Here is a 7,433-nt window from a genome sequence, read left to right on the forward strand (position 1 = left end):
GAGAAATTCAAATTTTTTATTTTTTTTTTTTTTTAATTATTTATTACTAGAGACATCTGTTAATTCTTTTGATATTTATAACAATTAAATTGTTATGAAAAAATTTTGTATAAAAATTATGAAAATTAATTTAGCAGATATTTAATAATTTTAAGAATTTTTTTAGACAAATAAATTATGGCAAAAAAAAAATTGACATGTAAAAATTTTAAAAAAATAAAAGCAAATTTTGGAAAAATAATTTTTTGAAAAAAATTTATTTGGTATAAAAAATTAAAAAATGGTTAAGTTACTGCTAACTTTAATGTTATAAAAAATTTCACATGTAGAAATTTAAAAAATTATGAGTGCGAATTTTAAAAAAAAAATTTATAAAAAAAATGTGTTTTAAAAATATGAAAATAAAGTTAGTCGGGATTTAAAAATTTTTAGAAATTTTTTATTGAAAAAATTTCAATTAAACAATTAAAAAAAAATTTTCACATGTAAAAAACTTGAAAAACTATAAGTGCAATTTTTTACAAATATCTTTTTAGTTGTAATTTAATTAATAAAAAAAATTAAAAAATTTTTAGACGTCTGCTAACTTGAGTGTCATTTTAAAAATAGTTTTTTCAAAATATAGTGCAAATTTGATGATACTGAAGTCAACAGACAATAGAAATGTTTTTATTATTTTATAACAATAAAATTATTATATTATGAAAATAATTTAATAAAAAAATTCGACTTATGGAAATTAAATAAAATTATTAGTTAAAAACTTTAAAAGCATTTTTATTACTGTAATTGATTTGTTATAAGTAATTAAAAAAAAAGTTTGGAAAATTCAAAAGTGCACGCCTCATAACGCTCATTCGTTTTTTAAGAAAAAAATAAATTGTGTAATTGATTAAAAAAAAAAAAAAATTATAATTAAGTAATTTTTTAGAGTATTTATTAATTTTTTATTAAATATCGACGCCCGTTTTTATCAACAGACTCGATAGAGTCTGGCGCCAAGTTCCGTTCTCAAGCCAGACTACCGAGTGTGTATATACCGTAAGCAGAACGGTTTTTTGAGGTTACAAATTTTTTTTCAAATTTATTTTGATTTTTTTTTTTTTATATGATATTTTATAATAGTAGTTCATGCTTTTTATTACGCGTATTACTTGATTATTATCAATTCTTTATAATTTCTATTTAAAATTACTAAAAATAATCAGCACAAACTATAGCGACCCAGATTTTTAGATTTTAACTTTTTTCTTATGTAAAAAGCGGACGGCCAGAGACTAAATAATATAAGAATGCATACTAATCTTATAACCCGTACAAAAATGGATTGATCACTCATTGATCACTGACTGACCAATTATTGATTACGGATTGATCAACAACTCATCGTTAATTGATCAATAATTGATCAGTCAGTAATCAACCATAGATCAATGAGAGATCACTTCCCTGATAGCCAGCGCTTTCTCAGTAAGTGTTGACTTCCAGCAGTTACGGTTAATTTATACATCAAGTTGGCGGTAATTCTTCACTCAACAACAGTTGTAAGCAAATTGACGGAAATCTACGGCCGCAACTTGAATACAAGTTAACAATCAAACTTGTAGTTAAATTTCCTTTCAACTCTACTACAATTTGACGGAAATACTTGTACAGCAAGTTTTGACGTCTATTTGCAGAGTAAGTTATAGGTAACTAATAGGTAATCGCTCGCTTTGCCAACTCTTTCCGTCAAGTTTGCTTCAAATTGCGGATGTAGATTGACAGTAAGTTATAGGTAAGGTGGCTATCAGGGTTAAAGATCAATATCTGATCACTCTGAGGAGAATAATCTGATAGTGATCAATCAGAGATCAGTTAGAGATCACCCAGTGATCAATCAGCGACAACCTATAGATCATTCGGAAATCGCATAAAAATCGTCCAGTGTTTAAATGAAAATCACACAGTGGCCATTTAATTATCAAGAAAAGATTGGCCCTTTATAAAGTAATCATTACTGAATATATAACTATAAATATAATAAATAAATACAAAAGTAATAGCTGAAATAAAAAAAAAATATTATCAAGAATACTTTAAATAAATTTTATTTTCAGTATCAAGCAATTTTTATCCCATCACTGGACAATTTTTATAATATCTCCGAGTGATCTGTAGATTGTCGCTGATTGATTACTGGGTGATCTCTAACTGATCTTTGATTGATCACTATCAGATTATTCTCCTCAGAGTGATCAGTTATTGATCTTTAAGTGATCTCTTATTGATCTGTGGTTGATTACTGACTGATCAATTATTGATCAATTAACGATGAGTTGTTGATCAATCCGTGATCGATGATTGATCAGTCAGTGATCGATAAGTAATCAATCCATTTTTGTACGGGAATAGATGGGAAACTACGGTGAAAAAAAGATATTTGACAGGTTGCAATTACACACGCCAGGCGGCGCAAGAATAACTTTTACATAAACTATAGCTTAAAGGGGATAGTTTGCCACCGGAAATGTATTAAGGTAATTGTAGCGTGATACACTGATAGAAGGATTTGTTTATAATTAAAAAGATTTGTTAATATTTAACAAATAATTTATTAGAAGCCATTTGTTAGTCCTTAAAAAATATTCCTTAGTATTTAAAAAGATTTATTAATATTTAATAAATGAATATCAGATTTATTAAATACAAACAAATCATTTTAAATACTAACAAATATTTGTTCAATACTAAAAAGTGGTTTCTAATAAATGATTTGTTAACGATTAACAAATATTATTTAATACAAGCAAATCCTTCTATCAGTGTAGGCATTTCAACAGAAAATTATGAAATTTTTTTTATTGAAAGATAAATATATTAATAATTCACTACTAAAATTTCAGATCAATTGACCGCACCGTTTTTGAGTAATTAATTTTTGAAATTGCATCTTTTACACGTAGCGGTATAGAGAGATGATAAAGTTAGTATGAAATCTTTGGCCCACTCGAGTGGTATGGAACATTTCATACTAACTTTAACATCTCTCTATACCTCTACGTGTAAAAGATACAATTTCGAAAATTAATTACTCAAAAACGGTGCGGTCAATTGATCTGAAATTTTAGTAGTGAATTATTAATATATTTATCTTTCAATAAAAAAAATTTCATAATTTTCTGTTGAAATGCCTATCACGCTACAACTACCTTAAATTAAAATTGTCAATTTTTATTATAATTACAGAAAATACTGAAATCCGAGCAAAAAACAGTTTCACTGTAAAAAAATCGCGCCAAGTTCACGTTCATAAGACTATTAAGGAAAAAAAAATTAATTTCTTTACAAAAAGATATAAAATAAAAAATTAAAAAATCCAAGATACCGATATGGTTGTATATGATTTTCGGAAATTAAAAAAAATTTTTTTGTAAATTTAAAAATTAAAAGAAACGAATTTTGGAACGTAGGGGAAGGACGGGCAAAACGGATATGTTAATTTGAAAATGAAATAACAAATATATATTACAATCATATCCATTCTTAACTTTGGCTAATAATTTTGTTGGGTAATTGAAGTTTATAATTAAAAATAAAAACAAAGAAATTCCTCTTTGAAATTAAAAAACAAAAAAAAAGTCAACATTATCCGTTTTGCCCTACCAGGGCGGGCAAAATAAAAACTCAGGTCGCGTAAAACGAATACTAATTGAATAGTATATTACACACCTAGGGAAGTAAAGTAAAATGTCTCAGATCACATGTAATTGTCGGCCGAGGCGAAGCCGAGGTTGACAAACATGTGATCTGGAGGCTTTCTTATTTACTTCCGTGGAGTGGCTACTATTTTGCTCGACGAAGGCAGAAAGCGGCACTTTCGTTTAGCGCAGCGGGCCAAAAGTTGACGCTTTCTGCCCGTCGAGCAAAAAATACGATTCAATCAAAACAATCGTCGCAAAAATATCAACCGCGTCCTGAATATGAAGAAAAAATCAAATCTGCATCGTCCTTAACAACATTAAACTAAGTACTGTATACTTACGATTTAAAATTTTTTTTTTTCCTAAATTTCAATATTTATAAAAAAAATTCCCACAAGTATGCAAAACCAATGCTTTATCGATAACGGTATGTGTAGTTACATAATAGATTGATAGATTGCTGTCTAAAATGTTTCTATCGACCGACCAGCGATTTAAAACGATTATTCATTTTACCCGCCCTCTCCGTCTTGCCCGTCCGTCCCCTACTTGGTGTGCGTGGTTACAAAATATTTCACTTTTTATGAAATTCCTAAAATCTATCTACTAGGACTTTTAAAAAAAATTAAAGTACACAATCATGCAAGTATTTGTCGTATGACGACACTGATAACACAGTAAATAAAAAATATGGCGTTTTGCGTAAAGATGGCGGCGCGATGTTGGATAATAATATTGTTAACTACTCTAAGTACATTGAATTGATTGATAAAATTAAATATCCAGACTTGTACGCTGCTGTTTATGAAATACTTGAAGTTCCTGGAAATTTATACAATTCAGCAAAGGTAATTTTAGATAAAATATTGCACAAAGATGTATTGTACTTTCCTTTCGGATTGTTTAGCTTAAAATAGATAGATAGATAAATAAATATTTATTTAGTCCTGGAGCCTAGGCTCCCTCAGGATCATCATCAAATAATACAAAATAATAAGTACAGTAAATACAAAGTAAATGATAATACAGTAGCATGATGAAGTTCAGTAGTTCTAATATAAAATAATATAACATTAGTTTATAGCATAATAATAATGTAATGCTGTTAATATTTTAATTAATCATTACCGTGCAAAAAGTAATCACGGCACAAACTACGAAACATTTCGTAATTTTGGACCCTAACAATCTCCACCGGCAACATATTCCAGATGCGTATGCCAAGAACAAGAAAGGAATTATCATACATACTACAAGTAGATCTCGGTAAACGCAAATAATCATCTCTCACATCTCCTCTGCGTAGCGCAACCGGAAGAAATTCAAGCCTGCCACCAAATTGCTGACAGTAATGCATTACAATTTCCTTATAGAAAAGGCACGCTATAAAATAATTCCTCCTTTCCTTCAGCTTGAGCCAACCCAGTCTCTTATAATACGGCGTAACATGCTCAAACCTTGGGATCTTAAAAATATACCTAACACACGAGTTTATTTTACGCTGTAACCGCATCTGTAAACTGTTAGATATATTTGTATACGCTGCACAGCAATTATGTGAAATGTGAAATGTTGAAGAAGAAATATTACTGGAATTTTGGAAATCCAAAAGGTATCACAATAATGCCTTCTATCGGCGTTGGGATTTACAAAACTGATAAATTTGTTTTCTGTGCGGGTTCAAAAGAAAAATATTCCTATTTGCTCTATAGATGATTTACTTGACACAACTAAGTTTTATGCAATTAGCGTGATGCAACTACGTACCATGCTCTTGGTTGGACAAAATTACGGACAAGGTGATTATTGGGACTTAAATAATTGGGACACTTAGCAAAACGAACCCGGTATCATGACTTTCTCTGACGAATTTGACGATTTGTTGTACCCGGATTTGAAAGCAAATGAATCAAATAATCTGTTCTCATCAAAAGTAAATGATTATGATGATAATTACATTGGACAAATACCAGAAGCTAATTTAATCCGAACAAAAACAGTTTCACTGTAAAAAAATCGCGCCAAGTCCACGTTCATAAGACTATTAAGAAAAAAAAATTTGTTTTTTTCTTTACAAAAATGTATAAAATTAAAAAATTAAAAAATCCAAGTAACCGATATGATTGTTTATGATTTTCGGAAATTAAAAAAAAACTTTGTTATAAATTTAAAAATTAAAAAAAAAGTTTGGAACGTATTTAGTGTGCGCGGTTGCAAAATTTAAAAAAATTGAAATACACAATGACGCAAAAATGTACATTAGCTAAAATATGGATGTAAATAAAGGATTTAATTAAATAAATTTATATTATTTTTTCTTTCATAATTTTTACAATCTGAGATGGTTACAGTTACCATCTTTGATTGTAACAGTTATAATTTATAATAATTACAATTATTATTTTCAATAGTAATCGTTACCATTATTGATAGTAACTATTACAATTGTCAACGATACCACCTATTATTTTGTCACTAATTTATTTTATTACCATTTTAGATAGTAGGAGTTACTATTTTTGTATAGTAGGTAGTATAATTAATTTTTCTCCGTGCAGATACGTGATTAAAAAATGGCCTTGTATCTTGTGAAATATTGACATTTTTAAAGATATAAGCTCATCCCGATGTCACACTCATCAAGACCTTTCATTTGAGTACCCACATCAATATTTCATATATATATATATATATATATATATATATATGCATATATATATATATATATATATATCGCGTTACAGATGCCATAAGGGCATATAAAATTTTTTTGCATTGCTACACGTTTCATACAAAAATACGTCGATTACCAAAAAATTTTTTTTTATACGCCCTTATGGCATCCGAGATGGGTCCCGAGATACTTCCTTATGGCTTTTCACCGGGACCTTTTGCCGGTATACGCCCTTATGGCATCTGGAACGCGATATATATATATATATGAAAAATATATCAAAAATGCATGTGGATACTCAAATGAAAGCTCTTGATGAGTATAATATCAGGATGAGCTTATATCTTAAAAAATATGAATAATCAAGCAACGACGTTGTATTTTATCCACTGATTATATTTTTAACGATATAAGCTCATCCTGGAGTTACACTCATTAAGACCTTTCATTTGAGTACCCACATCAATTTTTCATATATTTATATATATTATATTTATGAATATATGAAAAATATATCAAAAATGCATGTGGGTACTCAAATGAAAGCTGTTGATGAGTGTGACATCGGGATGAGCTTATATATTTAAAAACGTCAATATTTAAGAAAGTACAGTGCAATTTAACAAAAGTCATTATTTAATAAAGCAAAATTTATTTATTTATAGTTCACAAGTTGCGGCAGTCACATAATGACTGCAAGGTTGCTAGTGAACTAATTATTTAATAAAATAAAAACTCCGTACACTGTCTTTAGATACTTATATATTTATATATACATGTAAAAAAAGAAAAAAAAACAAACATTTATAATTAATATTTCACCTAAAAGTAAATATTAATATTAATAATAATTATTATTATAACACTGTACAGTTAAGCGTTAAAATTCCATTAAATTACAAGTAATTAAATAGATGGTAACATGATATATAACGCATTTATATACTTATTTATTAGACTTACTAAAAAATAATAAAGTAATTTTATTTTGTTCATTAATCCATCAATATTTAAATATTAAATATTCATAAGTGATAACAAATTAATAATTTATAGTGGACGTTAAATTTTAAATA

Source organism: Cotesia glomerata, linkage group LG9 (assembly GCF_020080835.1).
Source record: "Cotesia glomerata isolate CgM1 linkage group LG9, MPM_Cglom_v2.3, whole genome shotgun sequence".
NCBI classification, from domain to species: Eukaryota; Metazoa; Arthropoda; class Insecta; order Hymenoptera; family Braconidae; genus Cotesia; species Cotesia glomerata.